The sequence below is a fragment of the Protopterus annectens genome, chromosome 7.part0 (genome assembly GCF_019279795.1).
Source record: "Protopterus annectens isolate FY-2018-M chromosome 7.part0, PAN1.0, whole genome shotgun sequence".
Classification (NCBI taxonomy): Eukaryota; Metazoa; Chordata; order Ceratodontiformes; family Protopteridae; genus Protopterus; species Protopterus annectens.
Window position 1 is genome coordinate 1,829,601,402 of NC_056739.1, and position 17,267 is coordinate 1,829,618,668.

The following is a 17,267-nucleotide window of genomic DNA, read 5'->3' on the forward strand; positions in this document are numbered from 1 at the left end:
ATGGTGACCAATCCTATGTGTAATGTTACTATTATCCAAATGGTAAGTGTGACCAAGAACAAGGCTATTTAGGAGTGGCCTGCACAGTGTCACCAAATACATATGCAAGTACTTTAAGAGCTTAAATATCTCTAAACAAACCAGCCACAAAGATGGGTTTAAATATATTTAATAATAAATAATAAAAGAACAAGGCAATACTCAATCAACACAGTTACTTCAGACTTCAGAATCAGAGGAAATATTTTAAAACAACATTGCAGGACAGTCTCAAATAAATACAGAAAGCATCTGAACTAATCCTTACTATATTCCTATCTATATCTAAAAGATACCATGCCCTAAATCTTACTTACAGGGCACACGCAGGCAGAAGTACTGATGATGAATGTTTCTAGGTCAAAGACAAAATACAAAATGCACACAGTCTCTCTCTGAGAGAGTTCTTAAATTACTATCAAATATTACTGATGGGTTAGCTTGGATGACATTAATCTTTGTCACCTGACCAGTTCCCAGGCTAAACAGAAACTTAACATCTCTGTGTTAGAAATACATATCTCTCAGATGTGCAGCTGCTGGGAAGCAATAAAACACTTTACATTTTAAACCTAGTAATTACTTTTCTTTCAGGATAATAGAATGAAACTTCTAGCTCTAGACAGGCTGTCTGCTTGCTGCATTAACTTTTATAGCGCATCTTAAAGCATTTAATTTCAACTTATTTTCTTGAAGTTTTGTAAGTTAATCTTCTATGTTCCAGAAGCATATGCTGTGGTTACATTCTTAAAGCTCAGTACATAACATACAGATCTGTATAAATCATATCAATATTTACAAATGACATAAAATTATTTACAAAATTCCAGATAGCTGGGCTGGCAGTCTCACAATGTTCATTAAACCCACGTTGCTTATCTGTTGATAATCTAATTTACCATTCCCTCTCCTTACATTCAAGATGTACATTATAATCCTCTTCAAATTCATTTAAACTTAAAGAACTAATAACAAAAAACTCAAACTTCTTGAAATCTTTATACACCACTGCGCATTTAATTAAAGAATTACTAAGATTCTCATTATTAATTGTTGTAGTATTCTTTTAGATAATTTTCTGATGGTCTTTCCTACATTATAACTGTTACAGGTTTCACACATTGCTATGGCACAATTCCTCTAGAGCTACAATCAAATCTACCACTCACCTAAATATATTGTTTCATCCCTTTAATGGTCACATTGGAAAAGTCACTAATGAATCTACAATATTTACAATTATTGCATTTATAAGTACTCATTGCAGAAAAAATATATTCCTTTTTCAAACCGGACCTTAATAAAATGGAGTTTATGTTATTACCACTTTTGTATATAAAAACTGGTCTTTCTCCCAAAACTCTTGTTAGATGTTTATTTCCCAAAATGATTTTCCCATTATCTAACATTATTTATTTTATGCGAAACATGTCTAAAGAAATTGGGAAAGGAAATGATCTACTATATGAAGTCTATTCAACAACTTTCACATTATATGCATTTTCTAAAAAGTGTGAAGTGTCTACTACACCTACTTGTGTCATGTTGTGATTTTGATTTATATATGAGAAGGTTGAATAAATTAACTTGTATTCTTTTCCTTGGCATGCTTTTTACAAAAGAACATGTGGTTTTACAAGAGTTTTAACATTGTTTATCACAGTGTAGTGATTATTTTGATGCATGTACACACACATACATGTATACACACACACACACACACACACACACACACACACACACACACACACACACACACACACACACACACATATGCATCCTATAAAAAATTATCGGACGTTCAAGTGGCACACTCCTGTGGGTGCTATTCCCAGCTAAACACCACCTCAGATGTCTCCTATAAAAAAGTGAGTGAGTGAGACTAATCCACTCCACAAAAAATAAATAAATGCCATGGCTTAGAGGATATAATTTCTGAGATATGTGTGAGTCTAATGATAGAACAAATTACTACCTGAAATGTTATAGAAATGGAAAAGAGGGAGACATTATTTTCTCTATTTAGAAAGAAATTGTATGTTCACACAACACAAGCATTGCAATACATCAGTCTGTAAATTTCTGTTATATTTTATTTGTGAAAAGTTTGTTTCTTGGCTTCTCCTTAGTGTCATTAATACATTAAATATTTTGGGTGTAACTACATTGTACACTAGCAGCCATCAAATAAAGACAAAAATTAAATGGGACTAATAAGCTGAAAGTAAAGTTATACTTGCCCTTATACCAAAGAGCTGCATTCTGAAAGAACTTGAGCAAGGAGTAGAACCCTACACCAGTTACTCCAGGCCTAAGTCCAAATCTTAGAGCTCTGCCAGTCACCATTCAGTGTGCGTTGATGGGATTGCTGGAGTCCTATCCCTGAGTCATGCATAATCCTGAAACATCAGTGTGCCCTTTGAAATGAATGAGTTGTGTTGCCAAAGCAACAGCTCCAACTGTATATAAAAGATGGCAGTGTCACACTACCTGGTGGGGTACGCATACAGCTGGCACTGTACTACACATTCTAAGTGCCATGGGGGAGGAAAAAGATCACCAGCATGCATGGATGGGTGGTGTGCAGGCTATCCTTAACATTTCCTTGGGGATGACTCACAAAAGCCTGTAATTTAAATGTAGATTGAATTCCCTGTCTAACTAGTGGCCCTGCATGCCTGCATCATGCCACGGAATGGGAGAATGCCGCCATGACAAGCTATGGTGACTATCATGTCTGCATTACCCCCATCCATTCTATATGTGCAGCTGCTCTGCAGAATGGTGTCATGACTATTCAGTTCACATGTATGGCAGATCTTGTAAAGCAGGCAGGCTCTCTGCTTGAAAAAATAAAACAGATCTTCCATACAGATGGAGCTATGGAGATGACAACCTCATCTGGACTCAGAGGTCTCATTACATTCTCAGGTAAGTTTACCCTACATTTCACCCACTTTTCAGTGGGTTCTGCTCTTTGCCCAGCTATTCAAATCAGTTTTGAGTGGGTGCTGCCATTTGTTTCTTTGTTGTATTACTTTTTTTTCTAAATTTGAAGCTATGGCTATTATTTGAAATGGTTACCAGCTTGCACTGCTTTTCAAGTGATGCTGGATTTATTAGTGTTACTCATACCTCTCAACTGTTTAGATTTTTGCAGAATGTCCAGATTTTAACTCATATTTTCAGTCCCTTTCTCATAAAATTGTAGTTTTCTGGCAAATCATTGACAAATCATTGAGGACTGAAGTCAGAAAATACTGGCAGACATTTGATTTTCAGATTTTATCCTCCAGAAAATTCATGCTAATGTAAAATATGTTATTCTAGCAACTTTCTAAGTTTGTAAGAGCAATATTTAAAAAGTATCTCTATTTTTGGGCCTTTGCCCCCCCCCCCCCATTATTTCTGACTTTGTCAAGATTTCTTCTTGCTTTAAGAGGTTGAGAGGTATGGTGTTGCTGCATTTTTTTTCCTGTGTTTCTAGTCTCTTCAAATTTACAGTAAACAAACCAGTTTTGCTTAAGTGTGTGAGTCATCTAGAGCTTGTTGTAGTTAGACCTATTGAGAGTGGGGGTGATTGCTGCAGTGCTGGGAAGACAGACAGGACTGGTTGAAGCTATAGCTGTTTTTCTGTTATTTTCCATGTTTATTTTATATTTTATATTGCAGATAGCTGTGCTTAGTGCAGCAGGTTTGCCACATCCACTTCATAGACACAGGTGCTTTTGATTGTAACCATGTCTAATATTACCAAGTCAACCCAGTCTAATCAATAATTAGATTCCTGCTACGTATAGATGCAACTAGATTCTGATAACCACATTATATGTATAGCCAGTCCCCTAGCATCTTAAAAGTACATCATTTATTTATTTATTTACATTTATTTACCGGGAGATCTACTGGGCCAGGGTGAGCCTGTTTTCAGTAGAGGCCTGGGGGACAAATCTCCAAAAACAAACAACATGATAAAGCCACAGAATCAAAATACAGAAATCAAACAGCGATGTTACAGAACACTACATTACAGAACAGTTGATACAATAAAACAGATAATACTAGTTATACAGATGTTAGATCTTAAGTATGCAAGCCAAACAAGGATACAATTGATGACATGGGATAATAACAAATGTGTGAACAGTACAGTATTGCAGTTTTGCAGTAGACAGGGAAAGATGGAGAGCAACAGATTAAAGATTCTGAAAGTAAGGTATAGTCTTAGAGCTATTACTATATAGGATCAAGAATGAACAGAAGACATGGTAGGCAACTGATGTAGTAGATTATGTGCGGCTGGGTGGCACATGTTGGACTTAGTAAGGTGGAAGCAATGAATGTATCTATGAGAAGTCGGACCCATAAGTGAGATGGGGAGGAAAAGTAGGAAGGCTAGGAATACTGTTTTTTGTAGTCAGGGCTGGTACATGTACATAGCCAATGGGAGAACAGATGCTCTTTCAGCAAAGTCTTAAAGCATTCAGCGTTGCTAGTAGACCTAATTGAAGGAAGGAGAGCATTCCATAGTTTTGCTATAGCATATGGGTAATGCATTTGACTGGCGGAAAGGTTAGGTTTTGCTACATTAAGGAACATCTGATTGACTGATCGTAGAGGTCTGTTTGGGTAATAAATGGTGAACAGAGAGGAGAGGGCAAGACTACTAGAAGGTTTATAGATTAGCTTATGAGCTGTGGTTAATTGCAGGTATGTTCGATGTTGGGGAAGTTCTAGACAGTTTAGACATTGGAGTGATACACAGTGGTGGGAGGAGTGTTTGGCACTGGTTACAAATTTTGTGATTTTATTGTAGCACGAGTCCAGTATGGATTTAAGAGAGAATTGTATATTAGCAAGGAGAGGTGCACCATAGAACAAGGATGGAAGAAGAAAGGAAGAGCCAAGGGATATGGATCATTGCAGCCTCAGGCGGCATTAGATTGAAAAACTTAGCTCACAGCCTCTAGAAATCACTCAGCAGTATAGTGAATGAACTTATTTCACAGCTACTGTGCATAACTTCACACTACATAGTAACGCAGCCGCATATATACACAAGGTATGCATTTAAATAGGCACATGAATATAACTGCACTATAATTCTCTTAACTGATAACTACCTCGGTAGACCACAAATCTCTTTTATTTAAACCCTGCAACCATCTGTAAAGCAATCAAGTTATACTTCACAGCAGACAATATCTAAAAGAGTGTAGCAACTGCCTTATGCTCAAACATAATGAACTCCTTCTAGATGCAAATAACTGTTTGAGAGAGGTCCAACTATTTAAGAGATAGAAACCTCCCTCTCCCAAAAAGCAAATACTGTGAGCATTGCACTATCACAACACATGCTGTGCACTCAACCCTGACACAAATGATACTGTAAAGTAATCCTTACCTAAACTTCTGAGACTTCTAAGGATTATGTCTCAGGAAAAATTTAAATCAAACATCACAGCAATTAATATCTCACCTTTATCAAACAGCCACCATGAGACAAACAGTCTCAACTTCAGTATGCCAGACCACTCCAGAAACAAAAAAAAATGTTAGTGATAGGTGACTCCATAGTGATACACACACAGATTCTCCACTCAGTAGGCTGGATGAAGATAGGGTGACAATGAGGTGTCTTTTATGTGCCAGGATCTTAGACAAACCAAGGGCCTTTAAGTGCCTTGCATCAGACAATTATAAGACAGAACATGGTAGTTGTACATATGTGGTGAATGACTTGGGGAAAAAAGACCCTGAAGAAGATGCAGAGATGCATGTCCAAGCTCTCTTTCTCTCTCTACAAGTTACAAATGCAAGCAAGACCCTGATACTGAGCAGGATCCTCCTTTCTGTACAAATAATGCTTAGGTACAAAGAAAAGATGTTAGGCTTCAACAACTGGCTAAAAAATTCTAAGGGGATCCAGCACGTGTCAGCATAGAATGAGCTACTTCTTAGTCCTACTTGTTTTGCAAAGGATAATCTGCTCCTGTTGTACAAAGTCTTCCGCATAATGGTTAAAGCCTTTGCTGCCTCCATAATACTGTTTTTAAGCAAAGCTCAATTTAATGAGCATTACAATATAGCAAATGTATAAATAATAAAACAGGTTCAAATTAAAGTGGCACTGCTCAATGTCAGTGAAACTTGGGTTAAATACCCAGAAAGTACTCTTTCCATACTTTGGTTTAGCGCATAACATGACTACAGACCCAATGGTGCCTCTGGTGGTATATCCATATTTGTCAAAGAACATATCTCCTGTAGATGATCTCCCAAAAAAACACAAATAGAAGTTATTGAGCTCCAAATCACATTAAACATTATAAACTATCAGTTTATTACCTGATATAACTTCCTTGACCACTGAAGTCCATGTAAAGTTTCAAAATGTCATGGCTGAACTCCACATAAATAAGAACTCCATCATTCCGAAAGACTTTAATTAACCATCAATTGTCCAAAGTACGTACATCACCAATGTAGGACATACTCAGAAGTTTGTAGACATAATAAATAAAAATTCTATGGAGCAGATTGTTAGTCGCACAACTAGAGGACAAAATATTCTTGATCTGGTGCTTATAAATGTATTATCATCATGTCCAACTCATCTTGTAAATCCCTTTCTGTTTAAGTAAGATCATTAGCTATAAACCTTTGCCATCAAACTATCTAACCGCCCTAAAAGCAATAGATCAAAATTCAAAGACTTCATGTGCAATATCATCTCATTTCTATGAGGAATTCTCAGAATTGACTAATAACAACATCACCCCAGACATTGTCTGAGCAGATAGATTCACCAAAGATTTGTATGCCTATGTAAATAAATGTGCAGAATTGGCAGTCTCATCCTGATCCAAATGGCAAATTTAAAAGCAAACTATCTGGATGGTCTACCAACATAAAAAAACAATCTACACTAAAAGGAAAAAGCAATTAGATTACACAACAGATCTAAGGACCTCCCCTGCATTGTCAAGGAAATATGAGGAATTTGACTAGAAATTATATGAAAAAAGACTATTAGATGCATTAAGGGATCCTATGAGCAGAGGCTGGCTTTTGAAGCAAAGGGCAATTACAAATCCTCCTGTATTTAGGCCAGAAAACTAAAATGCAACACTCAAAAATGTACAGAATGACAAAACTTACTCTGACCAAGTGGACATTGCCAATATCCTAGGGAGTAAATTCAGTGCAAATTTCACTCCACAGCTAACTATCCCAAGCCTCTCAGCCCTCCACCATTATTAAAGAACATGTGCTGAAAGTGTTATCCAAGACTAAGTACACATCTTCCGTGGGACCAGATAACATACCCACCTATCTGATAAGTAGTACCAAATATGCCCTGGCAGAACCGCTAAATAAGTTATTTAGCCTGAGACTGGCTACAGGCTCATTTCTGGGCATATGGCATATAGCACTGGTGATGCCACTCCGTAAAGGTGGTCCTATTACTGACCTCAGAAACCATAGCCCATCAGCTTGATGTGTCTCATTCGTAAGGCCATGGAAAATGTAACACACTTGATTAGTTTCAACATCAACAATAAATCCACTACAATTAGATTTTGTAAGAGGTATAGCCTGTCTAATGTAACTGGTTTATAATCTTGAGAAGGTAACACATGATGTTGACAGTGGTCAAACTATACATACAGCTTACTTTAATTTGGTCAAGTCATTTGACATCATTCTCCTTATTAGCATAATTAACAAACTAAATATGGTACAAATTGATTCTTATGTGGTAAGATGGATAGCAAGTTGGAAAAAAGAACCATCAAAGTGCCAGAGGCAGCATCAGAGGACATGAAGTTGACCAGTGACGTCCTGCAGGACTCAGTGCAGGGGCTGCTTTTGTCTAGTATTTACTTTTCTGACCTACGGACTAAAAAAACTAGGCCTATGTCTAACCATGTTTGCAGAATTCTGCTAACTGGTTATCATCGTCAAATCCTCCTCTATTACAGAAGCCTTCCATCAGGAATATACACTTATGAATGCCTAGTATGGTCAAAATGGACTTAAATGCTAAAAATGCAAGTTTGGTGCATTTGGCAGACAAACTATCCCCAGCATATAGCACTAACAATACTATAGTTCAAAATTAAAATGTATTTATAGACCTGAGAACCTGGGCTGCTAATTCCTCTTTATTGATCAGCATGTAGCAAAAGCTTCCAGGAAATCCTTCTACTTGGCAAAGGTAATATCAAGGGAATACCATCTAGATAAAAAGAGGTGATTGTTCCCTTGCATTCAGCATTGATCAGACCAAGTATAGAATACAGTGCTCCCTTGGGACCAGACATATCAAACAGTAGAAAAGATACCAGACATTATTAACAGAGAGGATTACAGGCTTTAAAATCTCTAAACTACTAAAAAAGACTGAAAAAATGTCCTCCTTTCTGTTTCTTATAGAGTCCTCAGGGGATACCGATGCATTACCTTCCAAGCAATCAGCGACACAGTAGATTTCATTATCTCTTGTACCTTCACAAATGAAACAGTCCCACAAATACCAGATAACGTGATCTAAACCTGCATCAGCATAGATTCATAGATTGCTACTAGGCTAATGACCCAGGTGGCCTTTCTAAGCCTCGCCAAGTTTCACATAAGAATAAAGATGTCCTGTATCCAAATAGGAAATTGAGGGCCAGGCATATGCTATAAGCTACCTCTGTCCGTAAGGGACATGGGTGCCAGGCCCAGTGTAAATTTCCATATCCACTGGTCAAGGTTGTACTTAAAATGGGTAATAGACAAACTTAGCTTTACATATATGGGAAGCCTGTTCCATGGGAGGGGCAGTCTCTGGGACACATATCTGTCTCTCCAACATGTTCTGTTTAAGTCACAGAAAAAAATTCAAGTCCCTAGACTTTGTATTTCTGGTACACTTTGACTTACGAATATGTACAAAATTCATAAATGTGGGGTTTGCCAATGCCTTTTAAGCCAGGCATAGATCACCCCTCTCCTATAGGAGACTGAGTAGAGGGAAAGGGCTTTAAGGTGCTCTGCATAAAGCAGGTTTGTTACACATTGTATTATGATATAGAAGATGAATAAAACAAGGTGGAGAGACATATTCATTACTCAGCGTATCCCTCACCTCTGAAATAGATCTCCCTTGCAGATAATGCAGTGCAATATGCTATCATCCTTCAAACAAGACCTGGATAATTGGATGGTTATTCATAAATTCACCTCAGGCATGACTGGCATAGCCCTCCTTGGGAAGAGAGGTTTTGTCTAGGGTAGAAAATGATAAGGTATAATGATCAAGACTTAAAGTTCCCATGATTTATGTGATTCCTGTAAAGAGATTCATTAGCATATTATGTTATAGAGACTCATTACCTGCACTTAACATAGTAAGACTGTCACCCATTCAGTACCTTGGCATTGCAAATCACTTAATTTCACATACCACATCCTCAGGATGTTGTCATTCACAGTATGGCTGGAAAGTACAGATCACAGTAATGAAATCAGGATGGTGGAGGCTCTCAGCATTTTGGAACTTGATCCCTAACAGAAGCTACATGAAATCTCCAGTTGACTCCATCATATTTTATTCAAGATACTTTTCTAGAAAATGCTGATCTGTTTCAGAGATTTTTGTCTGTATTGACAGAGAATATTTGAATGTCTGCATAGCCATTAGGTTGTTAAACATATACATATGGCATGTGGCCTGACTGACAAGCTCAATGGCCATCAAGCTTGTGTCATTATTTTACCTTAGAATCAGAAGGGCTTATCATGATGAGAAGCCCTATCTTGGAAGGTTTCAGCATTACACTAATCTTTTTGATTCAGAGACTTATATACCTCTAAAGTTTTTCCCTAATGGGGGCCTCCACATACAGAGAGAGATCTCATAGGCAAAGCTACATGCTATTGGAGCAGTCTGGGACATTGGCTAATACTAACATATCTGATCTCCCCTGGAAATGTTCAAGGGTTCTGAATTACATTGCCAAGTGATCCAGAGAATCACTCTGCCAAGTACAATTCTACACTAAGATGGAAAAGTGAACACTTTAAAAAAATGTTAGTCACTCATTCATTCATATGGGATTACTAAGACCAACAAAGCCATTAGGATGAGGGTTCTTCATAGGTTCATAGATTCATAGGTAGATACTAGGCTATCGGCCCAAGGGCCTAAGTAAACCTAGCCAACAAGGTACCTTGGCTTACACCACCTAAGAAAGTTAATTTCCTGTGCCCCTGTCTAATGAGTGCCAGGTAGAGGGGAACAATGAGCTCTTTTTTTCCTGGATGAGAACCCTTTTGTGATGAGGTGTGCCACATAGAAGGATTTCCTGACTACAGTGGTGATGTGATTATCAAAGGAGAGACTACTGTCTACCTGGGTCCCAAGGTCTCTTATCACACATTTGGCGTTAAGTAGACTGCCATTTATGTGGTAGTTTATGGGTACAGAGTTTTACCAAAGGGGATGACAATGCACTTTTTGGCATTGAGCTTGAGGCCATGCCCCTGACACCAGGCATCTGTCTCAGTGAGACCCTTCTGTAGGATGTCCACATCATTTGGGGACTCGACTATAGCTCCTAGTTTGCAGTCATCTGCGAACTTCATTAGCCAGAGGCCTTCTGTGTTAGCCTGTACTTTAGAGAAGTAGATACCAAACAGGAGAGGTCCCAAGACTGAACTCTGTGGTACTCCACTTGTCACTGGTTTGAAGTTAGATTTGGAGTCCGCAACTTTTACAGTGTGGATTCTGTCAGTGAGCCAGTTGGCAACCCTTCTTGTGACATAGGGATTTATACCTAGTTTAGTGAGATTAGCTGTAATTCCAGAATGGGGGATGGTATTGAAAGCATTGGCGAGGTCAAGATAGGCTGAGTGAACCACCTTACCCTCGTCGACGACTTTGGTTACTGCCTCAAAGAAATCGATCAGGTTCAGAAGGATATGATCTGCCTTTCACAAACCCGAACTGGGTGGGGTCCAGAGTTCAGAGGTTACCAATGTCTTTGTTTATGAGTTCCATGAAGATACATTCCATGGCCTTGCAGACCAGGCCAGTTAGGCTAATAGGGAAATAGTTCCCAGGATCAGTGTTGGCTCCCCCTTTGTGGAGTGGGATAACTGCTGCTGTGCGCCATTCAGTGGGCACAAAGCCTGATGTGAGACTATGATTGAAAAGTTGTTTAGGTGGGGAGCCAGTTCATTCTGAAGTTTGTGTAAAATGCAGCCTGGGATGTTGTCCAGTCCCATGGATGCTATGTTTTTGGTTTTAGAGAGTGCAGATTTTACCTGCATTGATGTGATTACAGGGACTCTGCATTCTTTCTGTATAGATATGGGCCCTTTAGGGGGAGAGAGGGAGGTTAAGTTAGCACTGAACCTATCTGCCAGGATGTTGTCAATATCAGTTGGTTCTGTAATTTTCATGCCTTTGTGCTGTAACTCAGAGCAGGTCTGGGTGTTGCCATGGAGATTCTTAACATAGCTATAGAATGCTTTGTGGATGCCCTTAGAATCAGTGGTGATTTTGTTTTCGTAGCTAGCTTTGGAGGATCTTATAAGGGCTCTCAGCTTCTTACTGAGGCTGACCAGGGAGCTCCTCCACTCATGGGATTTTACTCTCTTTTGCTACAGTTTCTTCCTTCTGCTGTAGAGTTTGTTTATGGCAGGGGACCACCAGATTAGCTTCCTTTTTTGGAGGATAGTGTCTTGGTTCTGACTGGGATAGCACGATCCATGCACTCGTGTAATTGCTTATAGAGTGCATTTGTGCAGGATTCAACAGTCGTAACTGTATTGTCCATCTGCATGGGTGTAATGAAGTTCACCACTTCTGTCTTAAGAAGTATGAATTTGGCTTTGGAAATTTTTTTTTACTGTGGTTTCTTTAATGGTTGGTGGGGGCGGGATGTGGATATCTAGGGTGATTAGCTTATTTTCGGATCTGACCGATGAGGAGTTGACTTCAGGTGTGGAACACTGGTCACTCATGTTGGTAATGACTAGGTCTAGGATATTGTTGCTCCTGGAGGGGGTGTGGGTAAGTTGATCCAGGGCCTTGGAATTTATGAATTCCAGAAAGCGTTGAGCGAAGGAGTTGGTACATGAGTAGTTTTCCCAGTTAATGGTGGTGTAGTTGAAATCGCCTATTATTAGGGTGTTTGGTTGAACCCAAATATTTTCCAGTATATCAAGAAAAGAGAAGTTGGAATCTTGAGGCAAGGTGGGGGATCTGTAGCAAGCTACAATTTGGATTGCAGTTTTGCCCAGAGTTAGTTGCACTTGGATAACCTTGGATGCATTATGCTGCACAACTACCCTTGAAGTGTGGGTATCCTTAATGAATATGGACACACCTCCACCTTTGGTGTTCAGGTCCAAGTTAGATGGCTGAAAAGTGTGGTATGAGTTATAGCCTAGTAATGCAGGGGTGCACTCTACAGCCTTGAACCAGGTCTCAGTCACTGCACAGATATTGATGTTCTCCATTTAAGGAGTGCCTCGATTGAGTGCATTTTGAGGGTTAGACTTCTAGCATTGAGTAGCATTACCCTCAGTTTTTCCTTGCCTGTTCCTGTTATGGTGGTGAATTTGTCATCTGAACCTTGCCTATAAAAGGCACTATATAAGACCCTTAGCCAGTATCCAGAATCCCAGGGGCGACAGGTGCAGGCCATCTCTGGCAAAGCATCATGGTCTGTCGACCATGTTGTCCCAGGCAGACAGACACTGGATCCCCTTAGAATGACACCAGAAGCTTAGCCAATTGTTAAAGTCAATCATTTTGTCCTTGTACTGCGGTATCATTCTGGCAATGGCAGGATGCTACTCAGGGCTAGAGTCATACCTGCCTGGGCTACAAGATCGGAGAGCTCTTCCATGTCTCTTTTCATGTAGTCCAGGCAGGTACATCTCTGGTTGTTCACACCAACATGAACAATGACAGAGTCATATTTGTACTTGTGTAGTGACTTGAGTGTGTGGGTTATGTGGCAGATCCTAGCACTTGACAGGCAGTTGACAGTAACCTTCTCCTTGTTTAGCCTGGTGAGTGGGACATCAGTGTGCCTGACTATAAAGTCACCTATGATTAGTGTGTTGGGTACATTGTCATTGTTTTGCCTTATGGGCTATGGTTTATTGGCACACTGAGTCTGTGGGCTATGTGTCATTTGGATTGTGTTGGGAGGTGGAGGTTGCTTGCATTTCTGCTTTGGAGGTCTCTGTTTCTTGAGCAGATTATTATTAAGAGCCTCTGTGAATATTTTTGTGTTTCTATGTGTGGATTTTGGTGGTGTAGGTTTAGTGGGACTATGGGTTTACCTTTATATGTGCATTTTGCACATGGGCAAACAGCAGATGTTCGAAAGGACATTTGCAAAGTTTGCAAACTTTGAACGTAAAATGCTTTGAATGTGCAATGAGAGAATGCAAAGTGACATTCGCTCATTGCAGATTCAGCATTTTGGGGAAGATTGAACTATAGTCGGGATCGGAAAACGGACCCTTTCCCCACTGTAGTGCGATCTCAGAGTTAGTATATTAAAGTAGGGTGGGTGTGGGGTGCAGGGGGGCTTGCCCCCTGTATTTCACTTCATTAAACTTCATATTCGACTTTTATGTTCAAAAATCAGCTAATCTGCTTTTTGATTTGCTGATTTTCGAACATTGGGAACTGTCGCGGTTTTGTGTTTCATGCATATGATTCACTTATATGAGCAATCGCACGAGTGATTTTTCACATATGTAAAGGTAAACTGGGACTATGTGATAAGTGTGGTGTGGTGCAAGTGTTTACCTTCTCCTCTTGACTGTTAAGTTCAGTCTTGGTTGGCGAGGGCTTTACCTCAAGTTTGGCTAGATAAGTGCATCTCTCACAGGTTGTGGTGTTGCGTGGTAGGAGGAGAGGGTTGTCTGTGTACATGAGGCAATTGCTACATTGCCCCAAGATGCCCAGATTCATCAGAAAGACAGGAGAGAACATTGGGAGCTAACCCTTGGACATGCCTGAATAAAAAACTACTTTCCTCTAGACAAGTGAGGAAAGTATAAGAGCTGTTTTTTTCCTAAGCAAGTAAGGAAAGTAACTAAAAAACTGTTTTCCTCTAGGTAAAGAGGAAGGTTGAGTGCTGTAGTAATTTGTAGCTTATTTAGTGCTAACAACAAGTCCTGAACAAGTGCTGAGCACGAATAAGCAAATTCAAGTGCTAAAATTAAGAATCTGTACCTGGATCTTGTGGTTGATAGGCTACTGATAAGCTAGAATGCTTCCCTCCAACACAAAAAAAGCTTGGGAGGGGGGGGGGCTCAGAAGCTTACAAACAATCCTGGATACAGCAAATCTGTATCTGAACTAGATTAGTTACAGGAAAAGTGTGAAACAAGCGCAAATGCGGGCCTTTAAACCAGAAAGTTGAAAGAGATAGAAAAACTGCCCACACGGCCAATAAACTACAATTTCTGGGCCAGAAACCACTCAAGGTAGATAGGCTACCTAGTGCTTATCACTCCCACTGATAAGCTAGAAGGCTTCCCTCCAACAAAGAAAGGCATTGGGGGCTCAGAAGCTTACAAACAGTCCTAGTTACATCAAATCTGTATCTGGACTAGACTAGTTACAGGAAAGGCAGGAAACAAGCTTAGAAATTTTTTTTTGGAAACTGGAAAGGGAGAAAGGAGAAACAGAAGATAATTCAAAATGAAGGACCTAAGTGGCTTGACCTTCACAAAAGTCTTCTCTGCATTAGGTAGAATGGGTTAGTGACACTAGACTGGAATAGAGCTGGGATATAGCTGAACAGATGGGACTGGTAGGAGTGTCTGAAGTCAAAATATGATCTCAGTGTACTCGGTTGAGTGAGCAAATGAGATAGACCCAGGAGGAGTGTTCAAACAAAAATATAAAGGAGGGGCAGGCAATTCGAAAGCCACCAAGATTACTACCAGAACAAGAACAGGAAGGGTGGGAGGGAAACTAACTGCAGAGACAGAGAGAGACCACAGTATTCTATGAAACAATTAAATAGAAAAATAAATAACTACAGAAAGACACAGACCACAATATTCAATGAAACAATTAGAAAAATAAAATGCAGTCCAATCTTTAACACTGCAAGTTTGTACTTAACTCAGCTAGCAATGCAGTTGATTGTAGCTATGTAGCAGAAGCCAAACAACTCATATATTCAGTGTATTTATAGATATGGATCTGTGTGTGCATGCATATCTATTAGGAATATGAGTAAGACTGCTAGAATGTGTGTGTGTGTGTGTGTGTGTGTGTGTGTGTGTGTGTGTGTGTGTGTGTGTGTGTGTGTGTGTGTGTGTGTGTGTGTGTGTGTGTGTGCGCGTGTGTGTGCGTGTGTGTGTGTGTACATCCTTGTGTCTTCAAGAGTGTTTGCACTAGCGTGGGTTAAGTAGGGAATTACAAATCTGGTGTTGTGTTTGTGTGTGCATACTTGAGTATACATGTATGCCTAGGTGGTTTCAGAATGGTAAGTACCAACGGGATGCCATGATTGGATATGTGGGTGCACATGTGTATGTGTATGTTTGTGTGTGTGTGTGTGTGTGTGTGTGTGTGTGTGTGTGTGTGTGTGTGTGTGTGTGTGTGTGTGTGTGTGTGTTTGCATCTGCCTAGCTGGTCATAGTACTAGATACAGGTCATGCAGGGGCAGCTCGTGGCATCGGGCTGCCGGACTGCAGCCCCCTCAAAATAAAAAATTAGAAAACAAAATTTTTTAAACTTCGTAGACGCGCAGTAGTCCCGACTACTGTCGGTCTATGCTCATGCTCAAGGCAGTCCGGCAGTCCCCATAGAGGGACACAAGGAGACGTCTGTGCACAGACTCGCTGGGATTATGTGTCGGGTCCGGACTGCAGCAGCAGCCAGAACAGTCTCGTCGTCGGGAGGGAGCTTTACTTGGGATCTTGTCGGGAAGGAGCTTTCTTGGGATCTCACGGGTCTTTGTGAGTATTGTGCAGGCAGGATATGGTATGGAGAACAGACAGGTAAGTATATGGTGCGTTTTACTTTATACTGTGTGTGTTAGCTGGATATATTATGGTGCTTTTGTACTAGATTGACGTTATGGATATATTAGTGTGTGTATGGTGCTTTTGTACTAGATTGACGTTATGGATATATTGTAGTGTGTGTGTGTGTGTGTGTGTGTGTGTGTGTGTGTGTGAATGCCCCAGGTGCTCATGGTGTTGTGGTAGGGAATACCTCAGGCTTGAACCCTGTACCCTGTATGCAGGTGTTAAAGACTTGAGTTCCCTACCCACCAGCATTTGTAAAAAAAATTGCAGATTTTTGCCTCATACTTGATCTGATCTGTTCCTCATAATATCTGTGGTTTTTAAATGTTGCAATGCTTGATATTTGATGGTGTAGTAGTAGCATTGTTGCCTCACAGCTGCAGGTTCTCAGGTTTGATTCTTGGCTGGGGTTCCTTCTTTGTGAGGTCTGTTATCTTCTCCCTGTGTTTGTGTGGGTTTGCTTTTATTTGATGTTGCACTGGTAGCATTGTTGCCTCACAGCTGCAGGTTCTCAGGTTTGATTCTTGGCTGGGGTTCCTTCTTTGTGGGGTCCATATCTTCTCCCTGTGTTTGTGTGGGTTTGCTTTTGTGTCCTCCCATGTTACAAAGACATGTCTGCATTATTTCTTCCTGGGCCTCTGCTGAAAGTTGTTTTTTTGTTCCAAGTCAGACTGTCCTGATTAACAAATGTTAAATAAAATTGACAGGCATTTGAATTTCAGACTTCAGGTTTCTGAATGTTTAATTCCTTGCAGATTTGATGGTGCAGTGGTAGTATTGTTGCCTCACAGCTGTAGGTTTTCTGCTTTGATTCTTGGTTGGGGTACCTTCTGTGTGGAGTCTGCATCTCCTCCCTGTGTTTGTGTGGATTTGCTCTGGTGCCCTGCCATTTTACAAAGACGTGTCTGCAGTATTAATCCCTGCGTCTCTGCTGAAAATTGTTTTTGTTTTGTCCGCAGTAAAATTGACAGGCATTTGAATTTCAGACTTCAGGTTTCTGAATGTTTAATTACTTGCAGATTTGATAGTGCAGTGGTAATATTGTTGCTTCACAGCTGCAGGTTTTCTGGTTTGATTCTTGGTTGGGGTGGCTTCTGTGTGGAGTCTGCATCTCCTGTGGATTTGCTCTGGTGCCCTGTCATTTCACAAAGACGTGTCTG